Here is a 14,810-nt window from a genome sequence, read left to right on the forward strand (position 1 = left end):
GTTTGTAGAGGTAAAGTAAAGCTTGGTACAAAAAATCCAAAGAATCATAAGGTGAAAACACATACCCAAACCTCCTTCCAGTGATCAAGAGGTAGATGCAGACTGAATGAATTGTGCTTATGTGCTGGATAAACAAAGACTACCACACCAGGGAAGACTGCCCACTCACCCCTGTGCACAGCTACAGCTCTGTGATGGGCAGCACCAGGGTTGAGTGTGTAGGAGCCACTTCAACACACACAGCAGAGCTCTGGGACTGCACACTACACTCCATGGGTATCCACAAATATAGAACTCTTAAAAGTTCATAATCACAGGATGTATTCATATTCACAACTTCAGTGAGAAAGTGATCCCTTCCTCCAAGTACATCCTATGTGTCTACAGTTACCACACAGTTAATCCTTATTAGTGGATTGAACCAATGTCTCATTACCTATTCACTTCCCATTGGAATGTTTTTCAGTGTCTCACACATGAGCTTTTGGGGAATACCTGACATCTAAATATTAACACTACTCCAGCACAAACTCTGAAGTAATTCTATTTATTTATTTATCTTTTCAATCCATTTTTGGGACTATAGTTTATAAAGTGATCTCTTTACATATGTTGTATGTTTAGTATTTCTAAATTGCTCTTCTCCATTGTACCCTGTAGACAGTGACCATAAACTGTTGCTCTATCCTGATAGTATTACAAGGGATTTGGTCCTGGATGTTTAACGATATACCTTTCATGAATACTGGTCCCACAGAGAGAATATGTACCTCTGAGAACTGTGACTGAGAAAGAAGTTAGGATTAGGTGTGTTAGTCAGGTGAGACAGAGGAAGCAACTAAAAAATCACATGAAATATATCACTTAGAGATTCCCGAGAGAAGGCAGCAAAACCTCAGTGCCAATGGCAATAAAGGAGCCTTACTGGCTTAAAATGCACAAATATTGGAGGCAGGGGAAAAATACAGGATGAAGGATCAGTGGGTTGCAGCTTTCACTGGAGTCTTGCGTTTTATCTAAGCAGGTTAGTCAAGGAAACTTGTAGTTGGTGGGTTTCAGCATTAAAAAAAATTATTTAATGTGTGTGTATGTGTGTATGTATGCAGGTGTGTGTGTATGCAGGTGTGTATGTATGTATGCATATGTGTGTATGTGTGTATTTGTGTACATGTGCACATGTGTAGGTGTGTATGTATGTACGTGTGCACATGTGTACATGTGCGTGTACATGTGTTTGTACATATGTACACATGTGTATGTGTACATGTATGTATGTGTATGTACATTTGTGTGTATGTACATTTGTGTGAGTGCATGTTTATGCATGATTGTGTATATATGTGTATGTGTATATGTGTGTATGTGTATGTGTGTATATATGTGTATGTGTGTATGTGAGTATGTATATTTGTGTGTGTATGTGTGTGCATGTTTATGTGTATATGTATATTTGTGTGTATGAGTCTATGTGTTTGCATGTTTGTGTATATATAGTATGTATGTATGTATATGTGTATCTATGTGTTTATGTATATATGTATGTGTGTATACATTTGGTGTGTATGTGTATATGTATGTAGGTGTGTATATGCATGTGTATGTGTGTATACATTGTGCATCTATGCGTGCGTATGTGTGTATGAGTGTAGGTGTATGGTGTGTATGTGTGTATGCCTGTGTATGCCTTTATTTGTGTATGTGTGCATGTGTATTCATGCATGTGTATGTGTGTGCATGTGTATGTGTATATGCATGTACATGTATGTGTGTATGTGTATATGTGTGTGAGTGTATATGTATGTGTATGCGTGCGTGTGTGTATGTGTATATGTGTGTATGTGTGTGCATGTATGTGCATGTATGTGTATGTGTGTATGCATGTGTATGTGTACATGTGTGTGCATGTATGTGTATATGTATGTGTATATGTGTGCATGTATGTGTATGTATGTGGGTATGTGTATGTGCACATGTGTGTGCATGTGTGGGTTTGTGCGGGTATGTGTATGTGTATATGTGTGTATGTGTGTATAAGTGTGTGTGTATATATGTATGTGTATGTATGTTTATATGTTTGTATGTGTATATGTGTGTATGTATTTGTGTGTGTACATGTATATTTATGTATGTGTATGTGTAAATGTGTGTATGTATATTTATGTGTGTATATGTGTGCATGTATGTGTATGTGCACATATGTGTGCATGTATGTGTGTGGATATGTGTTTCTGTGTGTATGTATGTGCATGTATGTGGTTATATGTGTATGTGTGTGCATGTGTGTGTATATGTGTATGTTGGTGTGTGTGTATGTGTGTCTCTGTATGTTTGCATGTGTTTGTGAATGTGTGTATATGTGCATATATATGTATGTGTGTGCTTGTATGTGATTATGTGTGCATATGTGCGCATGTATATACGTGCATCTATATATGTGTGTGGTTGTACATGTGTGCGTGTATATGTGTGTGTATGCATCTGTGTTTGTGTGTTTGCATGCATGTGTATATATATGTGTGCATGTATTGTGCATGCATGTGAGTGCATGTATATGTGTGCATATGGGTTTGTGCATGTATGTGTGTGCACATGTGTGTGCATGCATGTGCGTACATGTGTGTACATGTGTGTTGGTGTGTATATATGTGTGTGTGTACATATATGTGTGTATATATGTGTATATGTATATGTGTGTGTGTGTATGTAAATAATTCCATGGATTAAACTTTAAAGTGATCACCAAACAATATTTATATACTCCACCTAGTGATATGCAGTGGGGCAAGTCCAGTCCTGTATGATTAGAGTTATAAACTTATTATTTAAGATGCTTTAAAACATTATTTTAAAAAGGAACACTTAAGGTTCAGTTTTTCTACATAATAAAAAGCCTAATTTAAAAAAAGCACTTAAGAAGTGGCCTAGAAAGCAAAAAAAAATGTTTTATCAATATAAGTAAGTGCTTTTTTTTTGCTTTCTAGGCCTTTTCTTGAAACTTTTACTAACAGCAGATTTATATTGTTTAAATCTTTTTAGTTGTAGGTAGACATAATACCTTAACTGATTTGTTTATATGGTGCAGAGAATTGAACCTAGTGCCTCACACACGCTAGGCAAATGCTCTACCACTGAGTCACAACCACAGCCCCACAGATTAATATTTTAAGGAAATGTTATTACTTTAAACATAAATTAGATTATAGCTTTATATCATTATATTTGTGATAGGTTTTGCTAAGAATCTATCAGTAATATTTAAAAACTTATAACCAACTTGATAACAAATTTTCTTTCATAGATTTCATCTTTTACCAACTGCTCAGATCCTGTTCAACTTTTTTAAAAGTTCAGTTTTGCCCCATCTTTCTTTCAATTCTGAAATGTCATTATATTTTAGACAAAAATAATTACCATATAAAATCCTTTCTCATCCAAAGGGGAAAAAAACCTCTACTTTTTAATCTTATTCACAAAAAATATATAATTTTTTTAATATCCTTCCCTTGCTGGTACCTTTCTATATTGTTTCATTTCTTAAATTTAGGTCTTAAAACCTGTTCACATTATGTACAACCACAAGACTGGGAGCCAAATTAGAGTAAGATATACTCCATGTTTATATAAATATGTCAAAATATAGTCTACTGTCATGTATATCTAAAAAGAACAAATTTTTAAAATCTCTGAATTCAGACAAAATTATATTTTTGAATGAAATGATCTCTTTTGAATTTACTCATCTTTTATTTAATGAAACAAACACTTGAAATTACATGAAAATTTTACTTACAAGCATATATTTGTTTTTCCTACTTCATTTATTTTATTAAGCCTATGTAACTTAGGAACTGTGATATTAGACGAGCATAGTCATTATTTTGAGTTATTCCCTTATTAAAGAAAAGTATTAATAGTCAAATTACTGTACATGATACATACAGAGAAACATAACTGCATTGTACTTTTTCGTGCACATTTGTTCTTGGGTAAAATTTATATACTTATTATTCTAAACATCTAACAGATAAAGATAACCATCAAATTTAGCAAAAATGTAGGCTAACAATTTTGAAGACATTTTTTTTAATTTTACCAACAAACTTCTGATACAGAGTAATATAAACTTATTAGTTCATAAAAAGACAGTTGAATGTGAATTACATTTATGACAAAAATGGTTCAAGATCTGGTCTTCTGTTCATAAGGCTAAATTCTTTTAAGAGTTTTATTTGCATTCTTATAAAAGCTAACAACCAAATTTTTCAGGTAAAGCATTTTCCAGTGCAGCTGCAGCTTGGTTCATGAAAGGCCTCTTTTATACCTTATTTTCTTTTTTCTCAGTCTCATGTTAGTTTAGAAGTTAACTCTTTGGTGTTAAGACTAGCTGAAATAATAAATTTCTAAGCAATCTTGAATAAAATTATCTTGTATTAGCAAGGGTTTTCTAGAGGAACATAACCAACATGATATATATATTTGATATTATGTATATATACACAGACATATATATATATACATATATATGTTTACATATATATGTGTGTATATGTATACATATGTGGAATGATTTATTAGATTGGCTTACTTGATCAGAATCTGAATAATTTGACAATGGGCTGTCTTGTCTGCAGACTAGAGAGCTGGTGGAACCAATAGGGACTCAGTCCAAGAACTTGAAGCCTCAAAACAAGAGGGACCAATGAGAGACCTAGGGAAACTGAAAGCCTGAAAACTCCCTGGAGAGTTGTTGGTCAAAGTCCACTTTGGAAGAGAGAAGGAGCTGGAGTCCAGTGTCCTCAGGCAATAGTGGCAGCAATTGAAGCACCCACTCAAAAATATTTTTAAATAAACATTATAAAATTTGTGTTGCAAGATGTCAGAAAAGTATCATTCAAACTGCCTTCTATTCTGAGGAAGGAATCAGTGAAGTTTTGTTTATATTCAGGATAGTTATATCATGGTAGGTGAAATCAAGACCTTGTTTTGCTTATTTGGAGATTAAGTATGATTCAAAGAGAGATGTTTGGTGTCAAGTTGACAAGAGGTGGACTTTGGGATGATTACTCTGTATTGTCACTTTGATTGAATTAAGAGATGCCTAGCTTTAAGAGACTTCTGGGTGTGTCATATCACACCAGAGACGATTGGCATGTGGGATAGCCAACTGAGGAAGATGGGGCCATGCAAGTAAGCAGTACAACCTAATAGAATGAGGGCCTGACAAATTGGAAGAAGGAGGAAACTAATCTGATGCAAGCTTGATTCTTGACTGGCTACTTCAGTTGACACTGCCATTACCAGAGGATATCAGACTCCAGCTCATTCACTATTCTGAAGTGAACTCTGACCAGCAATTTTCCAGGAAGTTTTGAAGTCTGTAGTCTCACAGTGGGGCTACGTTATTTCTTTCTTTTTTTGTGACTCCAGCTTCTAGGACAGAGCACATCTGCTGGTTTCTCCAGCTCTCTAGTCTACAGATGGTCACTATGGGACTATCCAGCTTTTGATCATGTAAGCCAATCTAATATATTCCCTTTTATAATATGTATACTTTACATGTGTGTATATATGTATATATTGATACACATATGTATATATACGTGTGTATACAAGTGTGTGTGTACAAGTGTGTGTACAATGTGTGTGTGTGTATGTGTGTACACATGTGTGTATACATATATACAAATACATCCATACTGTGACTCTGTTGCTCTACAGAACCCTGATACAGAATTGGTATCAAGAATGGAGATTTGCTTGGTGTGGTGGTGCACACCTGTAACCCAGTGGCTTGGGAGGCTGAGGCAGGGAGGATTGTGAGTTCAAAGCCAGCCTCAACAAAAGCAAGGTACTAAGCAACTCAGCAAGAGCCTGTCTCTAAATAAAATACAAAATAGGGGAGGATGTGGCTCAGTGGTGGAATGCCCCTGAGTTCAATCCCTGGTACCACCTCCAAAGCAGGTAATGGTGTTTTTCCTGTGTATATATCTCACTATATGGTTCAGAATTCCTTGAAGATGGTTTGCAGCAGGAGTTTGAAAGAGTTTGGAGATTCAGGGTGGAAAAATCACAATTTTGTAAGCAGAGATTAATGGGAATTTTGGTGGGAGTTCAGAAGACCAAAATGCCCATAGGAATGTGGACAAAGACTGTGTTCATAATATTTCAGATGAGAATGAGAACTCTATTGAAAATTGAACTGGAGGTCATTTGTATTATATTCTTACAAAGAACTTATCTATATTTTGTTCATGTCCTGAGACTTTCAGTGAGGCTGAGTTTAAATGTGATGGGATAATTAATCTGCCAAAGGAAATTTCAAGGTAGGATGGCATGTAAGTGCTGGCATGGATGTTGCTGGCAGCTTTTAGTTAGGTTAACTGTGATAATTAGGAGCAGAAATCGGAGTAGAAACATTTTAGCTGGAAAAGTGGGAGTAAAACTGGAGCTGAGGACAGCATGGTATTTGAAGATACTACTGTCACTAAAGAGAAGCTAGGTATGTTGCAGAGAGAAGATAGGAAAGATGACTTGAGGGCATCTGAAGGATCAATAAGACCACACCCATGTCAGGCTCAAGAAGTAAAAGTGAAAACTTATTTAAGAGACCTTGGGTATCCTGCTCACAAAGGGGTACCTGGGGAGTATTTCTCCAGAATTATTTCACTGTACACAGCCATGCAGGCACTTACAGGCCATGCAGCTGTGGTCCAAGAGAGCCCAGCTAGTGCTCAAGCTGATAGCAGACTTTGGCATCTTCCAAATTGTGCTGATTCTGTAGGAATGCAGGGTGCTGGAGTTAGGGGTTCACAGAATCTTTCACTGAGATTTCAAATATTTCACTTCTAGAATGGGGATATTTACACCATGCCATTGTACATTGTAACCATGTAATTTGATTTTTTTCCAGAGGCCCACAGCTAAGTTTTGCTCAAGTCCAAGATAAGAATTTGGACTTGAACTGTTGAGCAATGCTGAACCTGTTAAGAGTATGCAGATGCCTATAGATATCCTGAATGCATTTTTGTTTTGTGAGATGAGCATTAGCTTCTAGGAGCCAGGGGCAGAATATCATTATTTGAACCTGTCAATGTCCCTCCAAGTTTTCATGTTTGGAAATGTGATCCCCATAGCAGTAATGTTCAAAGTTGGTTTAAATGATTGGATTATGGGACCTGTACCCTTATCTGTCGATTAATCCATGTGATGTATTAATAGTTTGAATGAACTACTAGGTGGTAACTGTAGACGGACATGTGACAATAAAGTAGGTAACAAGGAATTGTTATGGGGGATTATATTTTGTCCCTGGCTCTTTGTGCTCTCTCTGTTTCCCAGCTGCCATGTGCTGAGCAGCTTTCGTCCACCATGGAATGAACCTCTGAAAGCCTGAGCCCAAATTAAACATTTCCTCCCCTAATTTGTTTTTGGTAGGTATTTTGGTCAGAGCAACAGAAAGCTGACATACCTTCATGTAAAAGAAGCAAAAGTGTCAACAGATTCAAAATATGCAGAGAAAATAATGTAGAGAACCATATATATATATTTACATATTAACCCTATAATTTCAGTTTAAGTATTATCTTCCTGGATGTGGTGGCACACACCTGTAATCCCAGTGACTCAGGAAGCAGAGGTAGGAGGATTGTAAGTTCAAAGCCAACCTCAGCAATTTAGCAAGTTCCTAAGTAGCTTAGTGAGACACTACTTCCGAATTTAAAAGGGGGGCGGGGGTTGCTATAGGAATATAGTGTTGTAAAAGCTATATATGCTAAACGCAAGGCCAACATCACTCTAAGTGGAGAAAACTTGTAACCATTCCCTCTGAAAACTGGAACAAGATAGAGATGCCCTATTTCACAATTCCTATTCAACATAGTCCTTGAAACCCTAGCCAGAACAATTAGACAGACAAAAGAATGATATTATAGGAATAGGAAGAGCTCAAACAATCCTTATTTGCTGATGACATGATTCTATATTAGCTTCTATAACTCATATTCAGCAAAGTAGCAGGGTATAAAATCAACACCAACAAATCAATTGCATTCCTACACAGCAATGGCATGTCAGCTGAAAGAGAAATCAGGAAAACTATCCCTTTTACAATAGCCTCAAAAAAAAAAAAAAACACTTGGGAATTGATCTGACAAAAGAGGTAAAAAACTTCTATGATGAAAACTACAGAACACTAATGAAATAAATTGAAGACCTCAGAAAATGGAAAGATCTCCCCCTGTTCTCGGAAAGGAAGAATTAATATTGTAAAAATAGCCATATTATCAAAAGTTCTATACAGATTTAATGCAATTCCTATTAAAATACAAATAATATTCTTCACAAAAATAGAAAAGTTATATGAAATTTATTTGGAAAAATAAGAGGCCCAGAATAGCTGCAGCAATCCTTAGTGAGAAAAGTGATGGAGGCATCACAATACTTGACCTTAAATTATAATACAGAGCTGTAGTAACAAAAATGACATGGTATTGTCACAAAAAACAAACATGAACACCAACAGAAAGAAGACATGGAGACATAAATACAGTTACCTCATACTACACAAAATGCCATAAACATACATTAAAGAAAAGAGGCTCTCATTTCCCTATATTCCTAAAGCAGATTGGTCTATAATTTTCTTTCTTGTAATATCTGTGTCTAGTTGTTGTATTGGGATAAACTCTGGCTTCATTTTATAAATCAGGAAGTGCTGTATTTTTCTGTGTTTTTGTTGATGATTAGAAGAGTTGGTGATGGATTGGTGTTAGTTCTTAATGATTCAAAATCACTTTCAAGTAAAATAATCTCTGTGTATATTAACAGTTAGTTTGGAAAAGATCCTTCCCCAGATGAACCCAAACTGCAAACTTAAGCCTTGGACATCATTTGCATCTTAATTTCTGACACAGGGAAACAGTGAGTCATATGTGTGTGCATTGGGGATACTATACTGTGGTAATTTGTTCTTACAGCAACAAATGCTTCATAAAACTAGCATTAAGTACAATGTGGCACCTGGGATGCATCCTGGGTGAGAAAAAATAACTTTAGTGGAAAATATGGTAAACTTAAATAGTATAGTTGTATCACTGTCTATATCTCAATTTGCATAGGTTTACTAGAGTTATGTAAGATGTTAACAATTCCCGAAGCTCAAGATGGTGTGAAACTCTCTTTACAACAAATACAAATCCCTGTAAAATTAAAAAATATTTCCAAATAAGATTTTTTAAAGTGATAATTTGGTGACAGAAACAAAAATAGCTAAAGCAAAGAAAAAATCTTGGGCTCGGGGCATGGTGGAAAACAACAAAGCACTTTCCAAACCCAGGTCCACCTATTTAGGAAGACATCATTAAGCTCTGTGGACTCTCCTTCTTTTTCTTCTTTCTCCAGATTCTTTTGCTTATCAATAAACATTTCTTCAAAGTGCTTGCGCTGGATATATATATCAAACACACCTATTTTTAGATACCGTCAGGCAGTGTATCTGCAGGATTCCACTGTAATGTGTTACCAATTTCTGAACATTTGAAGCCAAGATTGAGAAATGTCATTAACAGGGGACATAAATTATATTTCTGCCTTTAGGAGAGTGTGTTAGGGGTCCAGGGTTTAAATCTTCAATTGTCCAAAAGACAACTATAGCTTCAAGCAATTTTGATTATTAAACTCTTTTCATTATCTTTTTATCATAAATTATTTGGGGCTATGTATTCTTTTGAAACATAGAATGGAATTACCTTATGGCTAAGCCCAAAAGCATAGAATCAATATCATGGTCAGAAGTGAGACTGGTTCCACAACAATGTTTAAAATATGGTTGTTTAGGACAGTCCTGCTTGCACAGTCCTGAAAATGAACCTTTATACACAAGATTTTTGGCATGTGCAGGCAAGTGAGTGATGTGGACTGTATTCTTCACAGGTGGAGGGAAAAAAACGGTAAGATACAACACATTCCCAACCTAACAGAAGACTGATTTCTAGGTCACTAGTATAGTTGCCTAGCTGAGATTGTGGGCATCACATCCTTTGGAGTGAGTATGTTAGATGGATACTGGGCCTTAGGTTTAGGGAGATGCAGTGACTAATGGCCCCTCAGGCAGAATGTACTCCAGTAGTGGCTCCATTTTCAAGTTGGTACAGTACCATAGCAGTGTAAAGTAAGAAAGTAAGAGACATGTGTGATTTCCTTTTCTAGAGCAAAGCTGCCATATGAACCTAGGGTAGCTAAACTGGGCTCAGGGACTTTGTGGCCTGTGATTCTCTTCTTGTTAGAACAACAGATATCTGCAGCCTTAACAGGGCCTAACTCTATTAACAGGGGCTAATAGAGTTTTCTTGATTGCCTTTTTTGCAATGAGGAATCCCTCTCATCTTAAGTCCAATACTGTCATGAAACAGTGTCTGAGATGGGATGCTTTGTTTCCATCTCTATGCTGATATTCCAAGTTTCTCTGTTTAACAGGGTTCTTTTTACTCCTTTGTTGAGTCTCGGTGTTTTCTCTTAGACACTATTCAAAGTTTAGTTATTTACTTATTGTTTTGGTCCCTCTGCAGAAAAGACACCTCCATTCATCCATCTTCAAGCAATTCACTGTTTCAAGTGTGTATGGGTTAATAGTTTCCATAATACAGAAGTATTCAAAATTAACAAATCTCAGCTCCCCAAGGAATATTCTTGCTTTACCCCAAGTAAAATTGACTCTTGGGGAAAAAGGAGATAGTAATCAGAAATAATCCAACAGCCAGGCCCAATGGCAAATGTCTATAATCCCAGAGATTTGGGAGGCTGAAGTAGGAGGATTGCAGTTTCAAAGCCAGCCTCAACAACTTGGCAAGACCTTACCTCAAGATAAAAAAATTTAAAAGGGCTAGGGATATGACTTAGTTAAAGAATCCAATAAAGACATGCTGAATTCAGATTATTTAGTAAATTGACAAATATGTTTACTCTGAGTAATCTGCCAATGAGAAATTTAAGTAATAAATTATTTCTATGTGTATAATGTAAAGGTCATGTGTGATAGAATAAATTTAAAATATATTATGCTCTGAGACACAGGATAAAGCCAAGAAGTTAGTATGAGGACATTGGTAAATGAACTAGGCCATGCAGGCACAGACTACTGAAAATTCCCTCAGAAAAAAAGTCTGTTAGGGTCTGCCCACCACCACCCACCACTTCAGGCAGATTAACATTATCCTTTTGGTCCCTTCTATTCTCAGGACAGGACATGAACCATGACCTCCACCTCAGCCTCTTCTCTGGCCTCCCCATCCTGACACCACTGTGAAGATTCTCTATGGACCATGCTGCTTCACACCTTCTGTATATCACAGAGAACTGCATCACATCTTTCCTTCTGGATAGTTTTGCCCTCTTAGAACAAGTAAGATACTCTTGTTCTCCAAGATTCACCTTCAATAAAATGACCCTTTGTAAAATGTTTCTAGATACTTTTTAAGTAGCATATTTCTCCAGTTTTTCTTTATATTACTTATAAAGTTTTATCCAGATTACTACAATCCACCATGCATGACATAATTTTCATCATCCTGTGCATGGATGGACTTGTTCTGAAATCTTCTGCTGTAATTTCCTTATAAGATCAACAGTCCCAACATGCACAGAATGTGCATCAATAGGAAAGGAAGAAATGACACAGACAATAGTGCAGCCTCTTTACAAAGAACATTTCATAGCCATTAGCCTTTACCTCAGAAAACTCTTGTTCTGTTTTAACCAGAGGCATTTCAGAATACATTTCTGAGAAGTACTAGAACAGATAATAGATAACATCTGCCTTTCTTAATAAAAGTTATATTTAGAAAAGGGTGATGTTTCAAAAAATTAGAGTAATTGGAATACTTATTTAAAAATGCAATTGTGAATGTTTTTACTCATGAAAATGTAAGGCCTTAATACACAATACAAAAAAAATATAATTTTGTTCATATGAACATGTGTTAAAGACATTTGTTCACCAAAACAAAATCCAAGAAGAAATATTACAATGCAAGGACTCATGGGGTAAAGTGACATTGGCTATCAAGCAGAATAAACATGCTCACTGTCCTATAAAAGGATGTAACTCCCAATCTATACCACAGGGAGGGTAGGGAACAGCTGCCCTTATGCAAGCAGGCCCAACAGCAAGGCTCAAGTGGCTCTTCCCATGGCCCTGTCCTTGGTGGTTGAAGTCTTACAGAGGAGGACAATGTCCACTGGTGCCCTTGCTTATTCAGGAGATGTCTAAACAAGGGTTGCATCTAAACTTTCCATCATTCCTTGATTTATTAAAGGTGTTAAGTAAATAAATTATGGACTGGTATCAAGATAACTGCCTAAGATTCACAAGACTTTAGAGTTATAAGTGTTGGAAGCAAATTTTCTGAACTTCTAAGTCCTCTTCTTTATTCAAAGGACAGCTAGGAATATTGGTGTCGTGCAAGGAATGTAAGTTTTCAGGTTATCTTTCCTCATTACAGAAGAGCATAGTGGTTAAGAATTAGACAACGGACTCTGGAAGAAAAAAATTTGTTTTAAATCAGGTTTTCATTTTTAAACTTTTTAACTATGAAAATGTATTTGCACACAGCCAGAGGAAGGGAAAACATCTGATAATAGACAATGCATATATAAACACAAATATAAGTCAAGCAAAGGTGAAAAGTAGAACTTTTCTGTAAATGCTATAGAAAATTGACTATACATGGTGGGGATTAAAATATGATCTTTTAACCTCACATTACAATCAAAATTAATTCCAGAAAAATCAAAGTCTTAAATATAGAAATATTTAATATGGGATATAACACAATCTAAAAAAATACCTTCATGACAAGATGGTAGGGTAAGATTTCTGAAACTAGACTTACACAGTTTTCATATAAGAGAAAAGGTATTCTAACAGAGTGGATGTGAGCAAAACTCTGGAGACAGATTGAGTCAAGCTCAAGCCAAAGTTCTATATTTCCTTTCTTATAGGACTTTAGTTCAGATTCTGAACTGATGATGCCTGACTCTTGAGATATGGGCTGGATTGTATGAATTAATAGCAGATAAAACAATAATATAATACTAGATTTATACTGAGAACTGATATAAATTTTATCTAAGATATTGCGAAATGTGTCCTTTGAATCACTTTAAAAAATAAATCCACTTACCATAATAACATAAATGTTTCTCATCACTTGGAAATTGTATGCTATACACTTTTCAACTTATAAACCATGTATATTTGTCTTGTATAACTTCTATGATTTTATGGGATGGACTATATACATTAAGAAAGGTATTCCTACTGTTCCTTCACTTCAGATCAGTTCCTCTTAAGCACTTTTCAGCTTATCGTGCATGATTCTTCATGTTTTCCTCATGTTTGTATTACTCAGAAACATTGATTATGTTGTTTCTTGAGATAGTCCTATGTGACTCACTGAGATTTTTCTTTCCAACCTATTTGAAACCCCTGTGCAGTGCTATGTATGTTATTCAAGGATTTCAATGGAAGATTTTAGGATCAAATTTATTGAAGTTCTCGTAGTGACAATTACAATCTGTCTGCATTCTGACCCACAATTTTCTTAAAATATCAATTTTAAGATGTATATATATTTGAAAGTTGTAAAAATGTGTACCCTAGTATCAAAGCAAAATACTTTCTCTCTCTGACTGCCTTTTCTTAGGGTTTAATATGTTGTAAATGATCTATTATTGACCAAACATGTTTGCACATATATTACATAGACAACTCTATTTAAACCTTATCTAGCTCTTATAGTTCAGATGGAGGTGTCCCCCAAAATCTCATGCGTGAGACAATGCAAGAAGGTTTAGAGGTTATGGGGCCTTAATCTTATCAGGGAATTAATCCCCTGATAGGGATAACTGTGGTAACTAAAGACAGGTAGATTGTGGCTGGAGGAGGTAGGTATTGGGTGTATGGCTTGAGGGTATATTTTTGTATCTGGTGTGTGAAATCTCTCTCTGTTTTCTGAGCCTCATATGAGCCACTTCCCTCTGCCACCCTCTTCTGCCATGATGTTCTGCCTCACTTCAAGTCCAGAAGAATGGAGCCAGCTGTCTATGGAATGAGATCTCTGAAACTGTGAGCCCCCCAAAAAACTTTTCTGTCTCTAAAATTGTTCTTTTCAGGTCGTTTAGTGATAGAGGCAAAAATGCTAACTAAAACCCTGGCTGTTAGGTTTACCATAGTAATTACTGGACTCCTAGAATTCCTACTTTGTTTGGACAGGTCGTTTTGTAAGCTATGATTCAATAAAATCAAGATAAGAAAGACAATTTACAAGGAGTTATATGAACATTCCAATGCAGTGGTAGCATTATAGAAATATAGAAAACGTTGTGTCTTGAGAATTTCTGCCCTAATCTTAGAAATATGAACAGTGCTTCCTCTAAAATGTTTTAAAAATTAAACTCCTCAGTAATAACATTTGTGTATATCATTTTTATTCAATCCTACTTCTGCATGAAATGATATGAATGATGAACATACAAGTCACTTGATGATCAGTCACAGCAAAAGTAGATACGTTATGGTCTATGTAATTTTTGCTCTGTTCTTTCCACTCTGAATGATTCTTCATTTGTATGTTTGGAAATTTTATAAGCTTTGATTCTCACTTATGAGTATATTGAGTGAGAAGAAACTCACATAATTCACAATTAGGATATTGACTGAAATCTCACCTGGACCTTTAGTCTCCAGAAAGTCTGAAGTAGAAACCAAGTTCTGATCTCAAATGTGGGAGCCATTTATTAACTGAACTGGAAAG

General features: G+C 35.7%; 1 long non-coding RNA gene across 1 annotated transcript in view; it reads left to right on the forward strand.

Annotated features, from left to right (window-relative positions):
- The window catches only part of LOC120886751 (uncharacterized), a 94,384-nt gene extending 79,919 nt beyond the window's left edge, over positions 1–14,465 (forward strand). Inside the window, exon 12 of the long non-coding RNA XR_013438618.1 lies at positions 11,235–14,465. This is a non-coding gene — a long non-coding RNA (uncharacterized LOC120886751). The remainder of the gene's footprint in view (positions 1–11,234) is intronic.
- The last annotated feature ends 345 nt before the right edge of the window (positions 14,466–14,810 follow it).

The sequence above is a fragment of the Ictidomys tridecemlineatus genome, chromosome 5 (genome assembly GCF_052094955.1).
Source record: "Ictidomys tridecemlineatus isolate mIctTri1 chromosome 5, mIctTri1.hap1, whole genome shotgun sequence".
NCBI classification, from domain to species: Eukaryota; Metazoa; Chordata; class Mammalia; order Rodentia; family Sciuridae; genus Ictidomys; species Ictidomys tridecemlineatus.